Source organism: Cupressus sempervirens, chromosome 2 (genome assembly GCF_028749045.1).
Source record: "Cupressus sempervirens isolate cs-2001-9-10 chromosome 2, ASM2874904v1, whole genome shotgun sequence".
Lineage (NCBI taxonomy): Eukaryota > Viridiplantae > Streptophyta > Pinopsida > Cupressales > Cupressaceae > Cupressus > Cupressus sempervirens.
Window position 1 is genome coordinate 577,254,799 of NC_143119.1, and position 14,895 is coordinate 577,269,693.

The following is a 14,895-nucleotide window of genomic DNA, read 5'->3' on the forward strand; positions in this document are numbered from 1 at the left end:
ATCCATGATAGATGAGATCAAATGGATTGTATCACTATGTTGTACTCTAAAAATACTTCAAGTGTACCTATTTTTAGGTCTTGACAAATCCGTCTACACACTTTTCCAAGTCAATTCCATTTGCAAAAAATACTTTTCTGTCATTGTTTCCTGTCCACAAATTTGAGTAGCCCACTTTGACCACTCATCATTTACACCTAGTTATTTTTTATGAGCCCAAATTGTAGATCCATACTCTCCTTGTGACATTGAACCAATGTCCTAGTTTTTGTTTCCCCAAGTGCCTGTTTGCTCAGTTTTAAAAGCCAAATCCAAACCTAATTTATTATTTTCTGACATGTTTTCTTGTAGGCAATTTTGAGTGGTCAACTTTGACAACAAATATATTTTCACCAATAATTCATCATGTGACAAGATTTGATAGGGTGAAAGAATGTGGAACAGTGAGTCAATGTGTCTAATTTTAGAGCTTGGTCAAATGCTCGGGTGAATTTTTAAAGCCAGTCAAAGGACCTCCTAATGCAAAAGTGATAGTTTGTAGATCAATTGTAAAAAGAGTTTCAATTGATTGATAAGTGGTCAAACTTAGTTCTAATCAGTATGATGGGTCAATAGGCCAGTTTGAGAAGTCAGGTGTTCGAAAATGAAAAAAAAAATTAGCCAGACCCACTTGGGTTTTGACTAATTTCACCAAGCTGTTATGGCATCCAGATTATATCAAATGTGGAATTTTTTTAAGTGGTATTTGCAAGGTTATTGAAATGTGTGATTTCTGCATTATAGAGACATATGAGGATGGGAATGTTGCAGCTTCTTGGATCATATAGTAATGCTCAAATTAACAATAACAAAAAGTATTTGGAAAATTTAAGGACCTTATACTTGTCATTCTTCAATCTTTTCTAGATGTTATCACAACCACCAAGATGAAAGCTATTTGCAATTTAGCTATGTAGTGCATCTCTATTCAACAATTTGAAAGTTGCTTCATAGTCTCACACATCCATTCCATAATAAGGGTAATGGTCTATGCACTTGATAATCCAATGGGTTCTATATCCACAACTGTTGAAGCATTTCAGGCTATGATCAAACTTGTTGCCCAAGCAAGTAACATGATGAAGGATTTGGCTCATATATGGGCTCCTCCATTTTATCAAAGACTTGTCAGTACTGATAAAAGAGAATGAGACATGGCAGAAAGGTGTCTTAAAGGAGGAGTAATGAAGCCCATAGTTAGAGTAATGAGTAGTAAATGTGTAGTAAATGTGATGTGTCTATGCAAATTTCATGTTGGAAAACATGGAACTATGTTTTACATAAGCTTTATAGCTCATTGAATGACCTTGCTATTCTATCAGTTGTTTTACATCCAATTTTGAAAATAATTTTTGAAATTGGTCCGGACAAAAAAAATATGGATATGAAAAATATAGTGGCTCAGAACTAGTGGGTAGTATGACAAAAATGGCATGTTGGGAGTGTAGGGAATTGCATATTCATTCATTGTGTTCTCTTGGACAAGACCAAAGGCAACACATCTTAAGAGTAGAGGTGCCTATATTAACAAGAGAAGTCCCACGCATGAAGGCATGTTAAATACAACCCCACAACATAAAGGGTGACTTGTATATAAAGAAGCCACTAAAGGTAATGGTCTAAAACAAAGAACAAAGGTAAGTTTAATTATGCTATCATTGTCCACTTTGAACAAATGAAAACACATGAAGAGCAACCTGCAAGAAAATAAACATAGCCCGCATTATAAAGAGTAGTCAGAGCTTAAGCATATAGACAAGTTATAGATAAAGGGAGAGAACATGCAATGTAGCAACATAGAGTTGAATTTTGAAATACCTTTGAACATGCATGTAGGAGAAAGTCTCCAACTTGGAGCAAAAAGGAGACCCTATGCAAATATTGTAATGGTAGATGCCTATAGGGAAACTCAACACAGAGAAATCCACAACAACAAATTGAAAAGCAAGACCCATGAATTAAGGAAGCCTCCCATGCTAGCAAAGTAAACAACATTAGACAAGAAGAAAAGTGTTAAGCTTCACACTCTAGGAAACATGAGGTTTATTGGAGAGTTTTTCAAAAAAAAAGATTTGGATTAGGATTTAAAACCTCTTGTAGCCAAGGAGAATATAGAGGCCCTTTCCCACTTGTTTAATGCAGTAGGAAAATAGCTCAAAGGAAACCCATAGTTACACATTATTAATGATTCTTGTTTTGCCCATGTTGAACAAGGGCATCTTTTGTGAGGTCAACACTAAAAAAGGAAGTCAACTTTAACAAGAAGGAGCATGCCTTCAATGCAAGAGCATGATAAAGAGCAACTTGTGGTAATGGACAAGAGCCTCACGTAGCCTAATAGGGGATTAGCTCACATGCTATGTAGTAGTACTCAATGCATGAAATAAGGAAGTCATAGCAACAAATTTTATGGCAATCTTGCAAGAAAACTACACCAAAAAAAATAGAGGACATACGCAAAGGAGTTCTCCCCTCTAATGGCCTCCAAGTCGCTAGGAAATCAATCTTTAGGTAGACCACTAAAGGATTGAAGGAATTCATAGCTGGATTTTAAGTCTAAGTGATCTCAAGCACAAGAATTTAGTGTAGACTAGAGGCTACTATAGGCAAGGTAAAACATTCTTCATAGTGTACAACTTCATGGAAAATGGAAACCTTGATAAGATGACTCCCCACACAAATCTAGAACAAAGTATCATCATTTCTAAGAGGTTTGAATTTAGAAGACTTGGAGAATGTGGGTAGGGCATGCGAACATGAATATTATAAAGTAGCATTTCAAGGTGCAACACAAAGGAAACTTATTATCCCACATTGCCTAGATCATGGGATTTCAAAAGTTTCAAATACCAAAATACTCAATAGGCAAGTGTAATTAAGACATGGCTTTTTGAGAAGCCTCATGCTAATGTGAGGACCCCACCACCGATTTGACCTAGATGGCTAGCTGGCACATAGACCAAGAAAATTTAAGACAAACTTGCACACATGTTGATGTGGTAATGGAGCTCTAGATTGTGCCATGTAGAAGATTGGAGGGTTGGCACATACCTACAAGATCAAGATGCTCAACATTAAAAAAATGTAAGATTGCAAGAATCTAACATGTGGCAAAGTGTCCCAGTTGACAATGAGGTGGCACCACAAGAGTAGATCAAGACTAGTGCATGAGATCATGCCACGTGTCCAAATCAATGGTCAACACAATTTTGCAAGAAAAAAATGCAAGGTAGTTAAGGAATGTGGGATTGCAGGAGACTGCCATGTGTTAGCAAGCCCCGCTCAGGTGATGACATGGTGATGAAATGCAGGTGATTGGTTAGAGGCAAACCAATCAAGAAGTGACACATGGCCTAGTCAAACTGGGTTTGGCCCCAAGATTCAATGAAGGAAAAAATTTAAAGTCATAAAAAAATTATTATTTTAAATTACCTCTCAAGTGGTTGTACGTTCAGGTATTTTAAATTCAAAAGGGCCTTTTTCTACAGTTTAGACTTTAGATTAATTTAAATTTTTGAAAATTTAAATTTTAAAATTTGCATACTTGAGTTTCATACTAGAGGGACATTTTTCAAACTGACTTTTAAGGAGTTTCTATTAAGCTAATATAGTGATATTATATATCCCCAAAATTGTGAGAAGATGAACTTTTCAATTATGGAGTACATTTCTACATAGGAATTCGTGGGTTTAAGTTATAGCTAGAAATGTGAAATTTGGGGCCTTCTCAATGAAATGGGCTAAAATTGAAAATGCAGTTGCAAGATTAGTAACATATGGTGAAAATGCAGTTGGGGTCAATTTTGATCGAATTTAATTGGTAAAAACTTGAAATTTTACCAACATTTTAGTAGGCTTTCTGATTTTTGGTGACTAAAAATGTTTTCATCATTTAGAAAGAGATATTTTGAGATTAGTAATAGAAATGATGAAAATCAAAATCAAATCAAATGGATAAAGAGATTAGAGAGAGTCTTTTCATGGGAAAGAGAGGGGATTTCAAGTGGACACATGTTAGATGCAGAGTAGATCTAGGAATCCCTTCCTCTATATCATTTTCTTTCTTATTCTTTGTAAGGGTTCTAGTTTTGGAGAAAAATTGCTCATCATTGTGATACTAGGTTTTGGTTCCAGTCTTGATGTATTCCCAATACTATGACACCATTCTTCAACATTTCTTCTTGTATGAACAGTAGTTGTAGAGAAAATATAGATAGTTCAGATCTGTTAGGTTGTTTCATGTTTTGATTTCATGTATTTGATTGTATTTTTTCAAGGAAATGAATACAAGTGACCAAGAATTCCATTAGTTTCATTTTGATTCTCATCTCTTGTCTCAATAATTTGCAGTCTTATGTGGTCTAGGAAAAAGATTTGAGACCCATTTGCATCCCTTTAAAGTTGTATGTCAAATAGGTTTTGTTATTAGGACAAAGAACCAAGTAAATGCTTGATGTGTTTGACAAGATTGTTTGTTATGTTGAGAAGGATATTTTGTGAGAATGAGGTCTAAATGAACACCGATGTCTGAATCACAAGGTGACTAGATAGATCTGATGTTTGGGTATATGAAATATGTCTTGATATCACAGATATATGTATTGAATCCATGGAATTGCCCAATGTTTAAGGAACTGATTAGTTATAGGATCACTTTTTATACTATTGCATATTTGAGGTTTTGTTGAACCCAACATCATTAATCAATTGTATTTCCGTTTCATGTTGAAGAACCTAAATATGATGCCCTCACTCATCTTGTGAATATCATATGATTTGCATTTTTCTACTACAAATATGTGCCATTGCATAAGTGTTAGGATATATAAGGGCTTTTATCTACTTAAATAGATTCATAAATATGTTTTTGCACTAGTATCATATTGATTGAATCTAGGGTCTACCCACCTAGGTTTTGCAGAGCTTGAAGTAGAAGAAGGGTCAAGCCTTAGAGTTGGCCCAGTGTCTAAAAGGATATGCCAAGAATGGGAGTTAGTTGTCCCTAGGTATGTTCTATTCTCATTGGGGTAATTGGAAACCTACAACATTTTCAAATGCCAACACATGGAATTCCTTCTATACTTGGAAAACACTACAAGCTTTGCCAATAATATCACCTACAATAGCTTAGCATCAACTAGATTTCACTTAGAAGCTTAAGTGAAACTTTTCATGCCTGACAGCAACATGAAAAGTGACAAATCTTAAAGATTTCTTCCAATTTCTAAACAAAACTTTGCATCTTTATTCATGCATATATATTCTAATCAAAACTAAATACTTGGAACTAATGTATGGTATATCATCTAAATATTAGTCGCATACATACCTCTTGATTGCTTAGTTGGGGGTGGTGTGATCACCTGATCCATTGGGTGAAGTGATCCCATATAAACTTGATGTACTACAATCTTCCTTCTTCTTTCACCTTTTGTTCATTGTCACTCTGACTTCTTCAAAATCTACCTTTTCTTTGCCTTTGTTGAACTCACTACTTGGTTCCTTTAACTTTTTTGGACAATGTCTTCTTATGTGACCCATCTTTAAGAAACTAAAACATGTAGTCTAACTTATCCATCCACTGTAATCACTTCTAGAATGTATTCTTATGAAATTCTTAGGAATATGTCCATACTCTTGATAGTAGTGACAACTATACTTAGTATTATAGTCCCAATTATAAGAGTTTCCATTGTGCTTTACCTTTGTATACTTGTTTGATTACACTTGTGTTTGGATCTACACTCATATGCTTTATGTCTATACTTTTGAAATTTATATCAGTATCCTTCAAATCTTTGTGTGCTCATTGTCTTGCCTCTACATTCATGTGCCTGATGTCCTTGCTTGTTACCCTTGTGACAATGACTCATGAACTTCTACTTAGGATTCTAATTTTTAGTCTTTCTCCTACAAACATTAGTAGAATGTCCTAATTTTCCATAATTGTGACAAGTAGGTTTGGAGTTCTTACCATTGTTTCTCCTTTGTTCACCACTTTTGGATGATTTTTTTTCTTCACTACTGGTGTAGCCCAATCCAACAATATCATTATTGGATCTACGAGATCTCGTCAATTTCTCAAAATACTTTATGGCTTCACTTGGTTTGTTGAAAATCTCAACAAACACTTTATCTCTTTTTAGATAATTTCTTAGTTTTTCAATTTCCAACTTTAGTGTTGTGATTTCAATATCTTTTCCATTCAATTCATGATTAGTAATCATGATTTGATTCAATGTTTCCAATTTCATGTGAGCAATCCTATTCACCTTTTATGTCTTCTCTTCTAGTCTTTTGTTTAGTATCCTTTTGTCATCTTTAATCATGACTTTGTCCTCTTCAACTTTCTTTTTTTGCTTGCTCACCTCACATAGTAATATTGATTGGACTTCTTGTTCTATCTTAAGATTTCTAACCTCTTCAATTAGGGCTCCATTCTTTTCCATCAAATCTACAACTACAACATCAAATTCACTTGTTTTTCCATCTACAAATAATTTAGTAGCATCTTCCTCTTGGTATTGTGTGTCATTCTCTTCAATAGCTATATTTTTCCTTCTCCTCAATGATCACTTAAACTCATCTCTTGCTTCATTTAACTAATGTAGGGCAAGCAAGATTTCAATCTTCTGGTTCTCAGTAGTCTTTCCCAACTTGTAGACTTCCATCTTCAAGATCTTTCCTCAAATTTGTAAAGCTTTTCTCTTGCAAGAACTAGGCTTTGATATCAATTGTTGGAAATACTGTAGGGAAAGTAAACTCTAGGGGGGTTTGTGGTTGGTGAATCAATAGTTCAAAAATTCAACCATAAATTCATTCACCACACATTCATCTCACAATTTTCATGTAAATTCAAATACCAAATTAAGCATATACATCCATAGTGTGAAATAAAATAAACATTCACATGTATGACACAAGATATGATTACCCAGAAACCATCTAATGAGAAGATAAAACTAGGGTGGGGATGAAACCCACAAATCTTCACTACTGCAATTGTAAAGTATATTCAATGAAGGTTACAATGCTTGATCATGAAACATGATTTACCATGTGAAAGGCCTTCCCTATTAAAGGCTTATAAGATTGTTAGATCTTACCCTATTAAAGGATTTCAACACCCTATTAGAAGTGTGCCTAGTTAAAGGACTTCAACTTACAATTAAGTAATCACCCTATTAAAAGATCTATAATAGCTTCTTAAGACTACTCTATTAAGAGATTTAACTAACTCATCTATTAGAATATATCAAAAATGATCCTACAATTAGCACTCTGCTGCTAGATAATAGATCATCTCTTTGCAGGTGTCCTTAATCCTCCTTTGATCAAATTATCTCTTCTATCCTCTAATTCCTTTCCTCTATTCTCCTTTAACTAATTCTACAATGTATATCTCATTCACAACTCCTTAGCCACCATGAATACTCTATTTGTGCATGCAAACTTCTCTCTTTTCTCCTTCCACACCTCTCAAATGTTTAGAGTTTTTCCTCCTTAATAAGACCTAGGTGACATAGGGTTAGGTATGAATCAACAATTGTGATTCATTCATCTAGGTGCTTAATTCATCCCTTTAACTAATTGGCTACATGTACTGCATAGCGATTCTCAATTAAGATTCATTCTTATCATCTAGGATTGTAAAAAAATCCTTAAGTCAGCTCAAAAATGGCATCTGAATGACTCGATACATACTGACTGCTTGGAACTTGAGTGACTCAATACTAACTATTTAATTGACACTTACTGAGTAACTCACTCAACATGTACTATCTAACATGTTATGGTTGCATGGATTACTTGTTTAGCATGAACTAAGTTCTAACTTGTAAATGACTTAAGTGTAGAGACACACATATGTCAAAGCCAATATGAGATCAAGAGGAACTTCATCTAGAATGAGAGGGTGAGGAAAGGAACATGATTTAATCATGGGATGGAATGGTGGCACTAGTGAGAGAAATTTATATACATGATGACTATGGGTTTCAACTCCATAGGAGGAAGCAATGTTTGAAGTAGAAGGACTTATATGTAAGTTCTTACACTAAGGAATTTTTGAAACCATGCATGAAAACAAATGCAGTGGAAGAGAAGGACGAGAAACTTGCTAGATATATGAATGGCTTGAAGTTACCTATTCAAGAGGAGTTGAGTTTTCATACTCCTACTTCAATAAACAAGTGCTAGTAGTTGGAAATAAAAGTGGAGGAAAAGTACAAGAGAAAGAAAGATCATAAGAAAGCCAAATGAAATGACAATAAATCCTTCAAAGGAAAGAATAACTCATGGAACAAGGGGTAGTATAGCAACTACAAGGCTACTAATCAGAATCCAAAGGAAATGGATTAGACTAAATCAAGTTCCAGAGGGAACTATAGAGGATAGGAAAAATCTTTCATAGAGGTAGAGGTGGTAGAGGTAATGGCCATATCAAATGCTACAGTTGCAAATAGTTGGGACATCATGCATGCAAATGTCCTAAGAAAAGAAACAATAACAAAGGTGAAAGAAGAGCACAATTGGTGTAAGAAGACAATTCAAAACTTGAAGCTAATGAAGGTATAATCCTAATGATGAGGTAGACTTTCTTACAAGTCCTACACACTCAAGAGCCACCCCAAAGGAAGAACTTGTTTAGAACAAGGGTTAAATGTCAAGGAAAGGTATGCAATTTTCTCATAGATTCTAATTCTATAGAGAATTTAGTTTCTAAAAAGATTGTTCAAAAATTAGGATATGATCAAAGGAGGTAAGAAAACTGAATTCTTGTTGACCAATGAGGCAAACAATATTTTTGAGTATTTGAGGAATAGAGTGACTCACTTGCTGCATTCTCATCTTAAGATCCTAGTGCTTTGGTATGTTATGTAAATCTCAAAAGGGTATCTAAATCTATGATCCATTCCTTGGTTTGTGTGGAGTTTGCTAAAACAAAATCAAGCTTTAGATTTCAAGGGTTATAAGTCTTGCCTTAGGTTATCAAGGAACTATCCAATAAATGTTGCATAGTTTGATTCTAATGATTGATTCATGTTGTTTTGGACCAAAATATACCATGACCATTTCTTAGAGTCACCCTTGGTTCTTATGAGAATTTTGGGGGTATTGTGTCAAAATTGCCTTGTAATGCCCTTAAGAGAAACTAGTGATTAGTTTTCATTGTGATTGGCTTTCCTTTTGATTGGGAATTCCTAGGAGTGGTTTTAGGTTAATATAACCATAACCATCTTTTTTAAAAATTGAGATAGGTATTTTGGGGTATATTGGCTTTATAAGGACACTATTTGCATCATACCTTTAGTGAAGAGGATTCTAGGAACCTTGTTTTAACGCATTATTGCTTCCATTGCATCAATTTTAATTTTGACTGGAGGGTAATGGTGAAACTGTATATATCTCATAAGACACCAAGAGGAAGAATCCAAGAGACTTATTTTTTGAGGTTAAAAGAGGATTTTTCAATTCTTTTAAGTGTAAAAAGGACCTAAATTTCACTTTTGAGAGGATAAATGGATTTCATTGATTTATCAAATATTCCATTTATTTTCAAAAAATTTCTTTTCCTTTTTCCTTTTTCTAAAATTTCATTTTGTGATTTTATGAATTGTTTTTCCTCTTTTTAAAGTGATTTAGGTCCTTTTTTATTTGATAGGTGATTTGATTTATTAATGACTTGATGTTACCATTGTTTTGAAAGTCCATTGTTTTCTCTATTATCTAATTGTGCTCTTTTTGTGGTTCCACAATGCATGCCCTATTTTCGACTGAAATGGGGTCCCCATAGTTTTACTTTTGGTTTTCTTTGAGGCCCTAGTCTAGGATCTCGGCCATTTTGAGGTCTTACCTAGTCCCCCTTTTTCGCATCACCAGGTCTTGATTGGGAAAATCCATTTATAAAAAAAATAAAATAAAATAAAATCAGTTAGATTTTATTTTTGGAAGTGTGTTTATTTTTTGCAAGAGTGTTTGCTTTCAGTAGTGTGTTTTCTCTTAGTTGTGTGTTTGCTTTCAAAGTTGTGTTAGTCTTGGGGGGTAAGGTGCACATGAGATTTTATCTTGAGATATCTTACTAACTAATCTTTTGGTTTTGATTTTAGGAAGAGGTATTTCTTTGTCAAAACATTTGGATGATGGTGTGTCTTATACCAACTAAGGAGTGGATGTTACTTGTAGTAATTGGAGGACTTTCAGTCTTGAATTCATCATTCTAGACCACAAGTTCTCAAAACTTTGTGAATTTAATGATAAATTATCTCAAGTGTTGTTGAATTAACGTTGAAGATAGCAAGGGATAGTCCAAACCCCAATTGATTCAAATGGAAGGATCTTCTCAAAGGAATTGCTAAGATCATTTTTTGGTGTGAGATTTTCTAAAAAGTTCTAAAAGAGGAATGCAAGGGATGTTCACAAAAGATCAAATCCAAGGAACAACACTGATGTCTTGGCTACATAGTCTAAGTTTAGTCAAGATACAAAATAAAAAGAAAATAAAATAAAAAAAGAAAAGAATGGTGTTAAGACTAAAGGATTCTAAAAAATCTAAAATGGCAAAAGGATATATTTTCAATATGTGTTATCTAATACCAAAACATTGCTTCATCTGAAGATCAAATGATGACATTATGAACTACATGGAGCAATTATTCAATAATTTTCTAGAAAGTTTAAAAGAAAGTGGCATCCCACTAAGAGTCCTCGAACTGATTCTCTCATATAGTCAAGAAAATGATTGATAAATAACCTTTATGGAGATTCCTAATGAATGAGTCAGAAGGGGTGGAAGATTGTTCCCAAGTTGTTAGAAAATTTTGATAGACTACATCCTAAGATGACAAAGGAAATGAATACACAAAGCACACACTAAACTTGAAGGATTTGGATCCTAAAATTTTTGGCTATAAAGTCATTCAAAATATGCTTGAAACATCTAGAATTTAGTTGGTGTTTGACCCACGTTGAAAGATTGTTTTCTGATCAAGAAATTGCTTTATCATTTCCTCCTTTTATTGGGGCTATTTTTTGTGGTTACACAATGCACACCCCATTTTAGTTAGAAATGGGGACCCCCTACTTTATTTTTGGCTCTCTTTGAAGCCCTAGTCCAGGGTCTCTATCATTTTGAGGTCTTTCCTAGTACCCCATTTTCGCATCCCAAGTCCTAACAAAGAAATCCAATTATCATAGGAGATGGTTTTAGAAAAGGTGCAAAATATAAAATAGGCACACCAACACACCTAGTCTAGTGCACTAGTGTGCCATATGCATTGGTGATGCATAGTTGTGTAGAAACACATCACTATGCCACCAAAGGTGGAGTGAGGCTATATAAGCCCTTACCCCTCCTCTTTTCTCACTTGTTTTGCCTCTCCACATTTCCCAAGCTCCCATGCTACTATTCTTACACACTTGACCCATGCTTCATAGACTCTACACTTTTGCACCCAAACAGGTGTGCCAAAACTTGATTTTTGTCACTATGCCACCCCACCATCTCCCTACACAAAGAAACACACACCAAAGGTGGTGTGCACTAGCACACCTAACTTGGTGTGCTAGTGTACATGAGTCCATAGAAAACTTAAACACAAGAGTGTTAAGACAAAATATAAAATGCCTAATGATGTGCACTAGTGTACCTAGTTTAGTGTGCTAGTGCACACGCATATAAAAAAACTCAAAGAAAAAAAACCTATTCTCTTTGAAAAAAAAAAGTCACCCTCCAAAGTGAGGTGTGCACTAGTGCACCTGTCTGGGTGTGCTAGTGTGCCCCCAATTTAACAAAAAAATGTTTTAAAAAACCTAAAAAATAATAAGTCACTAGTGCACACCTATTATTTTCAAAAGGGTTTAAAGGAAAATTCAAAAAATGCACTATGTGTACCTTCCTAGTGTGCTTGGTGCATTTAATTTTGTGTTTAAGAGTTTAAAAAATGAGTGTATTTGTGTTTTTGAACAAATTTTTCTTTGTAAATTTTTGGTTCAATAGGGACTAATCAATTTTTTCCTCTTTTGTGTAGATATAATGGCATCTTCATCAGGCAATAAAATGGCATCAAAACCTATTGTGTTCAAATTTCAAGGTGTACCATCAAAATCAAGGTTCCAAGATGACTATTCAGAGATTAAGGACATAGATTTTGGACACACTAATTTGGGGGAGTTCCTAAAGATATGCAACAAGCCCACTAAGAGGTCTACAATGATTTTTGTGGTAATTTGATCAGGGTTGGTAAATACAGCTTTACAACCAATGTTAATGGAATCCTCAAAGCTCATAATGACACTTGCACAACACTTTGTTCTAGAGGAAAGGGTGGTTAAGAGTGTGATTGGATAAATTGCCCTTGATCTTCAACCCAATAACATTGAAAGGGTACTCCATCTTCCAAGGTCAAATTAATTCATTAGACTAACCTATGAGGCAATAGAAAGGTGCTACAAAGAACAACTAAAAGAGGCTATTGAGATCATCCAATCCTCTTATCTTATTGAGAAGACTCATCTAGGGAAAGTAACTGGTAAGGTGGATATGACAAGAGGATATATGAAAGAAGACACTGGATACTCAATCATAATTTTGAGTAGAGTGATGGTTCTACCGGTAGTTGGACACCTAAATGTATTCATGATCAATTTTATTGAGACTATCAAGATAGCAAAGATGCCACTTGACTAGGCCACTACATTGAGTGAAAACCTATGTGAATAGGTTGAAGCAGTGAAAGAAAAAAGGAGTTCTACATGACATTGTATTTAATGTACTTGTTAGCCACAAGGGTAACAAAATATCCAAGGCTATACAGGAAAGGTAGCATGTAGGACCTTGATGCTTGGTCGTATATTGTTTTTCCACAATTAGTAAAGAAGAGACTCTTGAGATAGAGCAAAGAATACAAAATTGGAAATGATGCCTTCATATTTGCTATAATCAAATTCATAGAAGGAGATTATGTGATGAGGCTATCAGATGAGTCAATAGTGTAGGTAAGAGCCACTGTCAATCCAATGAAGCTTCCAAGATATCCAAGTTATAAGCTTGTTCTTTTGGAGATTGCATGAAAAATTGAATCTACATATGACAAAGTTAGAAAGTAGTGTAGACCATGTTGGACATGGCCTCTAATCATAGATCCATATCAAATAAAGTGGAGGCAAGATATTCCTCCTTTTGAATGGGAATGGAATCAACATCCCCTAGAAGAAGACAATTAATTGAAGCTTTATTTTGATAATATTGGGAGAGTCCAATGTTTGGCAAGCAAGGAATTTTAGCACAAAGAAGTCATTGAAGACCATTGGATGAATGTGACAAATAACTATGATGTCCATATTAGGGATTATTGTAGGATGACTTTGTATTTGGTAGAGAAGGCTCTTAATATAAAAATTCCAATGGAGATATTGAAGCAAGACTTGGGGGAGTTTCTTGACCCTTTGTTCAATGAAGATAAGATTGGGGAACAACCAATATGAATGCAAAAGTTGATAGGGAAGAGAATGATGATATTAATCATTGGGTGAGGTACATAATCAAAATGATGTAGGATTGGATTAGAAAACCATTTAAACTTCATCCAATACCTAAGATAGTGGCCTTCCATGCACAGGCCCATCTAGCCAAAGGTAGAGGGAAGAAGGTCACTATTCCTACCTTCGTAGCTCAGTCACCCATAAGGCCCGAAACATTATACTAGCTAGATAGACCAATTGGATATTATCACCCTCTAGAGAAAAAAAGAAAGGACAAAAGAAAGAGGAGTTCTCCTCAAAGAGCCAAACTAGAGGAGGGTGAAATTTTGGTGCCTTTGCAGCAATGAGAAGAAAATGTGCAAGTGTCAGAGGATACTAGGGCACAACAGGTTTAGGAAGACCCACTATTGCCACTAGCCACTACACCCAACCAAATGGAGATAGAAATTGAAGTACAAGAGGTCTCTTCTCCTCAACAAGCTAAAAAATCATCCCCTTCCACCCCTAAAAGATGAAGAAAGATTAAAAATCCTATCAAGAAAAGGAAAAGGGTGATTAGAAGAATGGTTCCCTTTCCATCTATCCTAGAACCCATTCCTAAAGAGGAAGAAGAAGAAGAGGAAGATGAGGAGGAAGATGTGCTATTAAAAAGAAGAACATAGCTAGCAAGAGCCACAGAGTAGGAAAGGAGGAGAAGTTCCACCATGACATCGCCATCAGTCCTAGAAGAATCCCTAGAAATAACTACTTCAGAGCATGAAGTACAAAAATGGGTTGATAAGTAAGATGTAGAGGGCATTGACATATTTAAAATGTTAGATTTTGACTTCATGCATGTAGGGATGGAATTGGTAGAAGGCCAAATCAGGGACACCCTGACAAGTGAGCCCAATAGGAGGAAAGGATGCAAATGCCACCAAAATCACAGGGTCCTGATCTTACTCCTCCATCCCCATTGCAAGTCACAATGGTGGACAAAGGCTCAGCTACTCCTTTACCTCCAAGTATAGAAGAAGAATATATTCAAAAGGAGTAAGAGGAAGAGCCACAACAAACAGTAACTAATGAAGTATCTAAAGAGGGACAAATGGTTGAATATCATCAGCAAACCTCCCAAGACACTGAGGTACAAACTGTAGGCTCCATTGAAATGGAAACCACAGAAGGAGAACCCTCACAGAGGGAAAGAACCCTAGAGAGAAGTGATAAGGGGATAGAAATGATAGAACAAATTCCCTCATCCTCAAGAGGCAGGCCCTCAGTGGCACAAGTCTTGAGGTGCTTGTGAAAGGAAAAGATAAGAAGTAAAAAGCCAGAGTTCACTGCCAATGAAGAGGACATGATTGAGTTGGTAGAATTTTTGACCAAACTTGA

At 35.2% G+C, this 14,895-nt stretch overlaps 1 pseudogene; it reads left to right on the plus strand.

Annotated features, from left to right (window-relative positions):
- The first annotated feature begins 1,022 nt into the window (after positions 1–1,022).
- Positions 1,023–14,895, plus strand: part of LOC149574745 (autophagy-related protein 18g-like) — a 79,066-nt pseudogene continuing 65,193 nt past the window's right edge.